This window comes from Myotis lucifugus, unplaced genomic scaffold, assembly GCF_000147115.1.
Source record: "Myotis lucifugus unplaced genomic scaffold, Myoluc2.0 scaffold_182, whole genome shotgun sequence".
In the NCBI taxonomy this organism is placed as follows: Eukaryota; Metazoa; Chordata; class Mammalia; order Chiroptera; family Vespertilionidae; genus Myotis; species Myotis lucifugus.
In genome coordinates this window covers 599986-611272 of record NW_005871230.1, presented here as the reverse complement: position 1 = coordinate 611272, position 11287 = coordinate 599986, and the positions used below count along the sequence as shown (strand labels likewise).

The window sequence follows — 11287 nt, the reverse complement described above, 5'->3', positions numbered from 1 at the left end:
GGGTGGATGGTGGGACAGTTTGCAGAGAAAAGGAACCAAAGAGGAGGCACTCATTTGGTGGAGGGAAAGGAAGGTTGCAGTTGGGGACATGCATTGTAAGCATCTGCTTTTTCTGTTCTTAGGGCCTTGAATCCTTCTCAAGCATAAACTCATGGAGGGCCGGCCGCATGCGGCCAGCCCGCCCGCTGCGAGTTTGACATGCTTGAGATGGAATTTACTCTTTTCCTTTAAAGATTACGCCCCCCTCCCCCCCATCAACCCATAATCCTTGACATTCTTAAGATGTGCCCCTAAAGTGCAGATACATGTTAATCAGAATATGACTTTTGATCTTGTTCAGTACAAGCTTTGGGCCCCAATCTACTAATACAGATATTTTAGAAGCAAAAACAAGCGCCCCCCCCCCCAAAAAAAACACAGAAAATAAATAACCTCTCATTTTCTTTTTTTTTTTATAGTTATATAAAAATTCCCTTATGTTTATTTATTTATTTTTTTATATGTCTAGTGTAACGTTTGATTCTTTTTTTTTTTTTTCGCTAAAAGTATTACAAAGGGTATTACATAAGTGTCCTTTTTCCCCCCCCCACCCTTGACAAGCCCCTGCCCTCCCTTACCCCCCAGTGTCTTATGTCCATTAGTTATGGTTATATGGATGCATACAAGTCCTTCGGTTGATCTCTTACTCCCCTCCCTCCTGTCCCCCAACCCTCCCTGGCCTTCCCACTGCAGTTCGACAATCAGTTTGAGGCAGCTCTGCCACTGTATTTATTATTGTTCAAAAGTTTGTAATGGTCTTAATTATCCACGAAAGAGTGAGATCATGTGGTATTTTTCCTTCATTGACTGGCTTGTTTCACTTAGCATAATGCTCTCCAGTTCCATCCATGCTGTTGCAAATGGTGAGAGTTCCTTCTTTTTAACAGCAGCATAGTATTCCATCGTGTAGATGTACCACAGTTTTCTAATCCATTCATCTACTGATGGGCACTTAGGCTGTTTCCAGATCTTAGCTATGGTGAATTGTGCTGCTATGAACATCTGGGTGCATATATCCTTTCTGATTGGTGTTTCTGGTTTCTTGGGATATATTCCTAGAAGTGGGATCAAGCTTTGGGCCCCAATCTACTAATACAGATATTTTAGAAGCAAAAACAAGCGCCCCCCCCCAAAAAAAACACAGAAAATAAATAACCTCTCATTTTCTAGGCTGTTACTTTTAGTTTTTTAAACTATGGGTTTGTTTTTTTAATAACATATTTATGTTTACAAACCCATTTCAAGTGATTATTTATAGTCAAATACTTTTATTTGTGTAGGGCCATCAATGAAAATTAGATTGAGTGGAAATAAGATTAAGTATGGAATTACATCTTTTAGCTTCCTGGTACTAATTGGACATCGAGTTTCAAGTGTTTCCCGACTCCCTCCTGACAGTGCTTTTAATCATCCTGTGCTGTTGTTCTAAATCTGCTTCACTCCATAGAAAAAGCTCCGACTGTAGTTGGCTCCCAAGGACAGACCAGTGCCAACCTGAATAGATAACTACTTCCCTGCTTTTCTGTTCACTACGGAGTTTTGGAGCTTGGCGTTTTTTAAAGGCTCTTTAAAAAATAAAGGCTACTCTTAGTTTTTGTTTTTTAATTGTTTAAAGTATTACATATGTCTTCTTTTTCCCCAATTGACTCCTCCCCGGCCACTCCCACCCCCCAGGACAAGCCCCCACCTCCCCAGTGTCTGTGTCCATTGGTTATGCTAATATACATGCATACAAGTCCTTCGGTTGATCTCTTAACCACCCCCTGCCCCCAACACACACACACACACACACACACACACACCCTCCCCTGCCTTCCCTCTGAGGTTGGATGGTCTGTTCGGTGTTTCTTTGTCTCTGGATCTATTTTGGCTCATCAGTTTATGTTGATCATTATATTCCACAAATCAGTGAGATCATGTGATATTTGTCTTTCTCCGACTGGCTTATTTCACTTAGCATAATGCTCTCCAGGTCCATCTATGCTGTTGCAAATGGTAAAAGTTTCTTCTTTTATATACCTCAACATAATAAAAGCCTTATACGACAAACCGCAGCCAACATCATACTCAATGGGCAAAAGCTAAAGGAATGCCCACTCTCGCCACTCCTGTTCGACATAGTACTGGAAGTGCTAGCCACAGCGATCAGACAAGAAGAAATGAAAGGCATCCAAATTGGAAAAGAAGTAAAACTGTCATTATTCGCAGATGACATGATACTGTACATAGAAAACCCTAAAGACTCCATCAAAAAACTACTAGACTTAATAAATGAATACTCTTAGTTTTAAATTTTTATTCTCATCCCTGGCCAGGTGGCTAAGTTGGTTGGAGCACTGTCCTGTGCACCAAAAGGTCGTGTTCAATTCCTGGTCAGGACATAGGCCTTGTTGCAGGTTCGGTCCCCATTTGGGGCGTGTACAGGAAGCTACTGATCCATGTTTCTCTGGCACATTAATGTTTCTGTCTCCCTTTCTCTCTCTAAAAAAAAAAAAAAAAATTCATCTGTATACCCTAGATTTATAAACTTCCTAAATGATACATAACCAGGCTTTTTCCCCCCCATTTTATATTCATTATTTGAGAGTTTTCTTTTTACTTTTACTTCTACCTGGTGTATGGTTTTACTAAACTTCAAATATTTTTTTAGGCACTTCTTTAAAAGTTGTTACAAAAGTTGTTTTCATTGTTCATAGTTTTCTTTTTTTTTTTAAAGTGACTTCTGGTTGGAAAATGGGAAAGTTACTTAGTCGAAAATCCCTTGAGGATAGGAGCCAGCCTTCGTTTCTGTTCCCTTCCTTGCTTAGCATTCAAGCCCACTCTGCCCAGGACAGAAGCCTGAAAAGGTTGTCTTCCACGTGGCTGTGCACGCATCTGCCTTCCCACCCAGGCTTTCCCGGGGTAGCACAGTAGCTATATACTTGCCCTCAAGGATTGCTTACATTGAGTTTAGTCGTTTCATTAACCTTGGTGTGGTTTTTTTAAGTTTTCTATATTGCTAGCTTCTTCTTTTTTTTTTAAATACATTTTATTGATATTTTACAGAGAGGAAAGGAGAGAGATAGAGAGTTAGAAACATCGATGAGAGAGAAACATCGATCAGCTGCCTCCTGCACATCTCCTACTGGGGATGTGCCCGCAGCCCAGGTACATGCCCTTGACCGGAATCGAACCTGGGACCTTTCAGTCTGCAGGCCGACGCTCTATCCACTGAGCCAAACCGGTTTCGGCTATATTGCTAGCTTCTATCCCACCTATCCTAATATATAAAAGCCCAGGGTTGTAACGACCAATCACGACTAGAGGCTGACCAACCCGGAAGTCCTTCAATCAGTGCTGGGTTGCCGTGGTGACCCAGCACTGACTGCCCCGCTGCAGCCGTGGTGACCCAGCACTGACTGCCCAGTGGGCTGAGACCCAGAGAGAGGCAGGGTCTGATCCTCAGCCTCAGTGGCAGCTGTTGATCAGTACTTGCCTCTCTCTTTCTCTCCCTCTTTCTTTCTGAGTTTTGCCAGCAGCTGGGCCTTTCTTTCTCTCCTGGCCTCCGTGGGGGCTGCTGTTCAGCCCCACCTCTTTGATCAAGCCCAGAGATAGGCCCGGAGATGATGACTGGCATAGGAACCGACCAATCAGAACCAAATCTGGGTGCTGTGGGGAGCCAATGGCTGCCTAGGAGGTGGAGCTTTTGATGCTGGCATAGAAACCGACCAATCAGAACCAAATTGGCCAGCAGGGGAGGGCATTTGGGGGCGAGATCAGGCCTGCAGGGGAGGGCATTTGGGGGGCGAGATCAGGCCGGCAGGGGAGGGTAGTTGGGGGCAACCAGGCCGGCAGGGGAGGGCAGTTAGGGGTGATCAGGCTAGCAGACAGAGGCAGTTTTGTCAATCAGGCAGGCAGGCAGGCAGGTGAGCAGTTAGGAGCTAGAGGTTCCAGATTCTGGTCGGACATCCCCCAAGGGGTCCCCAATTGGAGAGGGTGCAGGCTGGGCTGAGGGAACCCGCCCCCTCTGTGCACAAATTTCATGCACCAGGCCTCTAGTTTAAGATAAAATTTCTGCATTGAAAGTGAAATTGAATCCTGACACCTCATTAGATATTTGATAGCTGCAGCTTTTCTGTCCTTATGTAATGTCTTTGTTTTTATTCTTCCTGTCTTCATAATATTGCATCTTTAACCTTTTCTTAAAAGCCTCATGTGGGTTAAACATCCTTTAGAAGACAGCACTGGGGTGAACAATGAAATAAAAGTCCATTATGACCAATATAATTAGAATGTTATACAGACATACATTATTTTGATCTATTAGAAATGGAAAAGAACTGAAAGACAAAAATCTATAATTGAGTAAGTATGGGAGCATTTTCATTGGAATCCCTTTTTAGTTTTAGAAAGCTATATTTATACAGGTTTTAGAAGGTGTTTACGAATGTTACCTCATAAAGCTAGTTTGAAGAGCCCTCCTGTTTTTTGTTGCCCCATCCGGCTTTATTTTTCTTCATGGCACTTAATCTTTTCATTATTATTGCACCTGTTATATGCTAACAGAATGTAAGCATGAGGGAAGTGACTTTTTAAAAACTGTTATATCCTTACAACAGTGACCAGTACAGAATAGGTACTTACTAAATATTGTTGAGTGAATAATTGTCTGACTTTTTAGGGAGTTAAAATCAAAGTGTGCTGCTATTTTTTTTTTCAGTACAAAAAAGGTAAAGTAACTGTTCCATGTAATAGCCCCTTTCCAGCATCCATATAATTTATTTATACATAACACAATGTTTCCTCGCTATTTTGCAACTGCATTCCCTCACCCAACATTGTGTGATATTATTTTATTGTACAAATAAAACATATTTATAATGTGACAAACAAACAAAAATGAGCAATGAAAACAACTTTTGTAACAACTTTTAGAGAAGTGCCTGAAAAAATATTTGAAGTTTAGTAAAACCATACACCTGGTAGAAATAAAAGTAAAAAGGAAACTCAAATCCCATCATGATGGACAGTATGGTTTTGGTCTTAATAGGTCCAGAATCATTTATCTGTAATTTCAAAATCTAAACTCTAAGGACAAAAGGCTCCTCCTCCCTTGCTTACCTCCCTCCCTTCCCTCCCTCCCTTCCCTCCCTCCCCCCCCCAACCCCTCCCTCCCTTCCTTACCTCCTTCCTCCCTTCCTTCCTTCTCTCCTTCCTTTGATAACCTTTGGTGTCAACACCCTTCTTGAACTGACCAAAATTTCTTTATAGTCTTTATTCATCCAACTTAGTGTGAATATATCCGTATGTCTCATTCAGATATATTAATGTTTGATTATCTGGTGTTTCCCAAATCCAGTATGAGCTATGTGACCCACTATATCTAATATATGGTATATGTACCTACAATCTTTCTGAAATCCAAAGTTCTGAATTTTTAAATGCTTCTTTTCCAAAAAATTCTGATTAGTATATTTGGAAAACAATCTTTTCATGCTTATGCAGTATCTTTAAGATACATTCCTAGAAGTGATCCAAAGTAGACAGCAAATAGCTTTTGAAATTAGGGGGAACAATGCTAGTTTTTAAGTTTATTAACTTTTTTTATTGATTTCAGAGAGGAATGGAGAGGGAGAGAGAGAGAAACATCAATGATGAGAGAGAATCATTGATTGACTTCCTCATGCACACCCCCTACTAGCGATTGAGCCCGCAACTAGGGCATGTGCCCTTGACCGGAATCGAACCTGGGTCCCTTCAGTCCACAGGCTGACACTCTATTCACTGAGCCAAACCAGCTAGGGCAACAATACGAATTTTTTTTTAAAAGATACGAAATTAGAATTTTGGAGCACTTGGGATTGTAATTCAGTAATATTGTAATGGATTTTTTCAAACTGGATTAAGTTAATATTTCCAGTCCTTTAAATTTGTTAAAATGATTTCTATAAATAGGGTACATACTCTTGAACGCTGTACTTGATTTAACTAATCATTTGATAATTTACCTTATATCCAAAGTTTTGTTATCACAGAGAGTAGAGGAAACTGTTAGCTGATATGAATGAGTACAATAAGGCAAGAATCCACCAAGTATCAGGAAAAATGTTTTTAAAAATGCTCAAATGCACAAACTTATTAAAACATCCCTGGTGCACAAAGATTACCAATATTTATAAAAGCCAGCTTAGGGATTTGTGTTTCTGACTGAATCCTCTTTTCCATCAAATCCAGTTCAGCCCGATTCTCTATTTGGCAGCTGGTTTTCTTCAGGAGAACACCACCAAATAAGTGACTGGTTTTGGTTTGTGACGTACTGAGTGGCATCCATTATATGAAAATGATTCACTATAAAGCAGTGCTCACTCCTTTCTTGCTCATGAACCCTGCAGAAAAGACATCATTCTTTTGCACAATTAAGTCTCTTCTTGAAAGTTGGCACTAAATAAAGACTTAATTGAATACATGTACTTCAGATTAGGGCTGATACATCCAAATAGTTATTAGTTTATCAGGCTTCCTCAAGCAGCAGCAACAATGCAGACTTTCCCCAAAACACAACAATCAAAACATACATTTTTTAATTGCAGTTAATTGAGGCTGAGTTGAAAACATGAAATAGAGATTTCAGTTAATAAATATATCTGTGGAAGCACAGTAACAACTCTACCTGGTTTCTGATACTTTTAGCTATAAATTAACACATTTATATGAACATTTCAAAAATAGGGACCATACACAAATGTAGGAAGGAAAAAAATCTCACCCTCATACCACTTCGACAGCCATTCTTAATATTTTTGTGTACTTGTCCTGACTTTTCTGTACATGCATTTTTTTTACACACTTCAAATTGTACAAAACACAATACCTTTTTAAAACCAAAGCACATTCTCCCCGCAAACTTCGTCAGTACTTGTATAGTTAAGGTAGCCATTAGTATTTTCCTGATTATAAGAATGTTTAATGTGGAAAATTAGCAAATGCAATTGAGAATAAATAAAAAATAAAACCTCCCATAAATTCATCAAGTAGTGTTAATATTTGGTATATTTTTTCAGATTCTTTTTTATATATGTAATATACATCTCTGCATCACTGAAATTATAACTGCAGTTTCCTTGTCATTAAATCTTAAGCATACTTTTTAGAAACTATTTTAAAATGCTATTATAAGCATATGCAAAAATGAATACTTTTATCACAGAAAATTTGGAGAAAATAGGAAAGTACAAAAGAGAATAAAAATAACTGCTAAACCCTACTACCAGCATTAACACATCTGATATTCTTTTGGTATTTTATTAACTTGGTCTTTTTTTTTTTAGTGCATATTTTTACATTTTTATGAAAAAAAGAATACAGGGCTATTTTTATTTTTTTATTTTTATTTTTTAATATATTTTATTGATTTTTTACAGAGAGGAAGGGAGAGAGATAGAGAGCCAGAAACATCGATGAGAGAGAAACATCGATCAGCTGCCTCCTGCACATCTCCCACTGGGGATGTGCCCGCAACCCAGGTACATGCCCTTGACCGGAATCGAACCCAGGACCTTTCAGTCCGCAGGCCGACGCTCTATCCACTGAGCCAAACAAGAATACAGGGCTATTTTTAAAACAATAAATTTAGTGTGTTGTGTGGATACTTTAGTCTCCTACTTGGATTTAGATTGTTTCACTGAGTACATTTTTCGGTAATTTTTTTTTTCTGTAATTAAGACATGTTCCAAAATTCTCAGTCATAGAGTTACTATGTCAAGAGACATTAGCTTAAAAAAAAAACCACAAAAAAAACCTCAGCATATGTTTAAAGAGAGAGAGAAAGACATATCTTCAAAAGAATTATACCAATTTAGGATCCCACCAGCAATTCATTTCAGTTTTCAGGCTGTTTTCCGATTACAGCTTAAATGGCATTTAATGGGCTTTGTGTCAAGGTCACCTTCCAGTATTCCTATTCATGGATTATTATGGGTAGAAGCTTGTGTGTTAATTTGTCAGTGTGACATTCTGGAGGAAGTTTTTGTTACAAATATTGGGAGATACTTAGTCATAGGAGCTTTGTGGCCTAGGATTTGTCAGCAGAGGATTAGGGGAAATCAACCCCAAATAGAAAGCAAGGAAATGAGTTCTGGCTCTGAAACTGGGCCCCGGCAATGTTATCCCCTTCTTTTGTCTTCTTGCCCACACATCCCCCGCTCACTGCACGGATATCTCAGCAAACGTCATTCTCTCTACCTCCGTCTCTTTCCACGTTCTCGCAGTGGTATATGAGGGTGGCTTCCAGGTTAGGTTCCTGAAATCACTGGCCTTTACTGCAGAGTGTGAGAATGGAAAGCTGACTTAATGTGCCAAGAAAGATGAGAGCCAAGGCCCCCAGGGAAAGTCTTGAATAAATAAATAATCATAGTTGTAATATATTTTTGTATATTGTTTGTGTGAAATTTACTTATATTCATGTTTTAATTATGTCTATTTGGTTATTTATATATGATAACTAACAGTTTCTGCTAAATAGACTGACTCTTGTGACATGCAAACTTAATTTCAATTGTAGTTGTGTTTACAATTGCTAAGGTAGAAACGGCAGTGTAGGTTGTCCCAGATTTTCAAGACTGTGTTGTTGCGCCTACCTCTAATTCCTACCCCAGTTTGGTTTTTTGTCCAAATATTCAGGGCTGTCCTCCTTTTTTTGTTTTCTTTTTCTTTTTTTTTTTAATCAACTTTAGAGAAAGAGGAAGGGAGAGGGATAGAGAGAGAGAGAAACAGCAATGAGAGAGAAACATAGATCGGCTGCCTCCTGCATTCCCCCTACTGGGGATGAAGCCCGTAATCCGGCATGTGCCCAGACCAGGAATTGAACCTGCCCAGACCAGGACTCTTGGTGCATGAGTCGGTGCTCAGCCACGGAGCCACACCGGCAGGCAGGGCTGTCCTGGTTTTGATGACAGACTGATGCTCGGTTCCATTGCCTCTGTGCTTCCCAGGCTGTAAGCTGGCCTTTTACAGCGCGTCTTACTTTGGGCCCCTGAGAGCCAACAATCATGCCTATTTTTACTTTTCTATATTTTCTTTCTCTTCCAAGGCTTCACTGTAAAAACTCTTACTTGTTCTTCTCCTTTCTTTTCTAAACTCTTTTTCTTCTTTTTCTAATTATCTCCTGGAGGGATGGCTTGGGTATATTGGAACTAAATTTCTCATTGTATGGTATTCCTAAAAGAAATACAAAACGGTAACTGTGTATCCTGTTCTAGATTTTTTTTGCTTAAGGCAATGGGCAGTTGGCTAAGAATCACTACATAATCAATGGTATGCAAACATTCTTCCACAATCTTTATACCAACAGCTGCCTATACTTTGGAGTAGAGTGTTCAAGTTCCAGGCAGGGGTAGTTGAGTAGAGTAGGCAACGAAAGACATTTATTTAATTAATAGAGGCCTGGTACACTGGTGGGGTCCCTCAGCTGTCTGGCCTGCCCGGATAGGCCGAAACCAGCCCTCCGACATCCCTAGAAGAGTCCTGGATTGTGAGAGGGTGCAGGCCAGGCTGAGGGACCTCATTGCGAGGGACCCCACTGATGTACGATTAGGGCCGGGGAGGGACCACGGGAGAGCTCCAGGGTGTGTCGGCCCATCTTGCCCAGTCCTGATCAGCCAGACCCCAGCAGCAAGCTAACCTACCGGTTACAGCGTCTGCCCCCTGGTGGTCAGTGCGCATCATAGCGACTGGTCGAACAGTTGGACACTTAGCATATTAGACTTTTGTTATATAGGATTAGAAACTTTGCTTTACAACTTTGTGAACCAGCACAGTTGGACATAGGAAAAAGTCTTGAGTGAGCTGTTCTTCCTGTTTTAAGAGACAAATGCATGAAAACACCTTGACACAGCCAAAGGTTCCTGGATCATTTGTTCTTGCTAAAGACATCAAGACTGACTTCTACAAAATGTCATGTTCCCTAAAAGCCCCTCTGTCTGTTAGGAGATATTGCTAAAGTGGCATCCTGTTAGACTCAGGAGTTTAACCTTTTAAGGTATTTTGCTGCTTCTTTCCCAAGCGTATTGTTCCTTGTGTTGGGTTCGGTTGCAGAGTTGGGGTCCCCATTCATAGGCCCAAACTTAGGGAACATAACTCACCATTACTGAGTTATTTGCAGAAACCAAAGCCCAGATTGGAAGCATTGGTCAAATAAGTGCTTTTGAGAGAAATAATTTATTTAAATACAACATGGCAGTTTAAATTCCGGGAGAAACTAGAGGCAAATACACTCAAATGCTCTGGAGTTGCTTTTTACAGTCTCATCAGAGGCCTGGTGCACGGATCCATGCACTGGTGGGAGGCGTGGCCTGCGGGGATCGGCCCGTTGTGGGAGCGCCACTCATCCCGGTCAGCCGAATGGCTGTGGACCCGCCCTCTGAGTGGCTGCTGAATGAGGAAATTAGTCTGAGCTGATATTTCAGGGTAATGTCTTGGGTAGAGATGTGTTCTGTGTCCTAGAGGAGCCTGGCCGAGTGCTTTGCACCCCAAAGCCACTGGGTGTATGTCCTCGATGTGTGATGCCAGGTTGGTGACACCATCAGGGATGTCCAGGGCAGCTGTGCTCCAGGATCCTCATCCATCAGGACAGCCTCCCTGGGGGGTCCACAGTCACGTTCCCTCTTGCCATCCGCCTGTGCCAGCTCCCCACACTCTTTCTAGAACACACCTTAGAGGGCCTGGTGGGGTCAGGCCAGAGTCTAGATTGTCTCAGGTATTTGATAGGTGCAGAGACTCAGCCTCACCCTGGGCCTGCTAGCGGCTGCTCCTGCTGTGGGAGCAGCTGCTCATCCCGGTCAGCCATGACTACCAGGGGGCAGCTCCTGCATTGATCTTCTGCCTCCTGGTGGTCAGTGCGTGTCATAGCGAAGGGTCAACCAGTCTTTCTGGTGGTTCTGCTGTTTGATCGCTGGGCTTTTATATATATAGATACCGTTTGAGAGCAATGGCTCATTCTGCGAGTCATGCGAAAGCAACTCTAGAAAATACACAGCCCTGTGTTTTTGATGGAAGCTGAAAATAGCATATACCGTCTATGAGTAGAATACATTCTCTGTTACTTTATTTGTAGAACATTTTTGTGGTTGGCGTACGTGAATGAGAAATGTAGGCTTTTACAGAGCTTTCTGGGTCTACCATGGTCCCTTTCCTTTCATGTTTTTTCTTGTCCTGGAGGACCCAGGTGGACTGAAACACAGGACTTGCAGAATCACAGGGCCATCTAGCCTTC

The 11287-nt window shown here is 41.3% G+C and overlaps 1 protein-coding gene across 11 annotated transcripts in view; it reads left to right on the top strand.

Moving 5' to 3' along the window:
• The window catches only part of SGMS2 (sphingomyelin synthase 2), an 88703-nt gene that overhangs the window by 51046 nt on the left and 26370 nt on the right, over positions 1-11287 (top strand). The gene's annotated exons all lie outside the window — the stretch shown is intronic.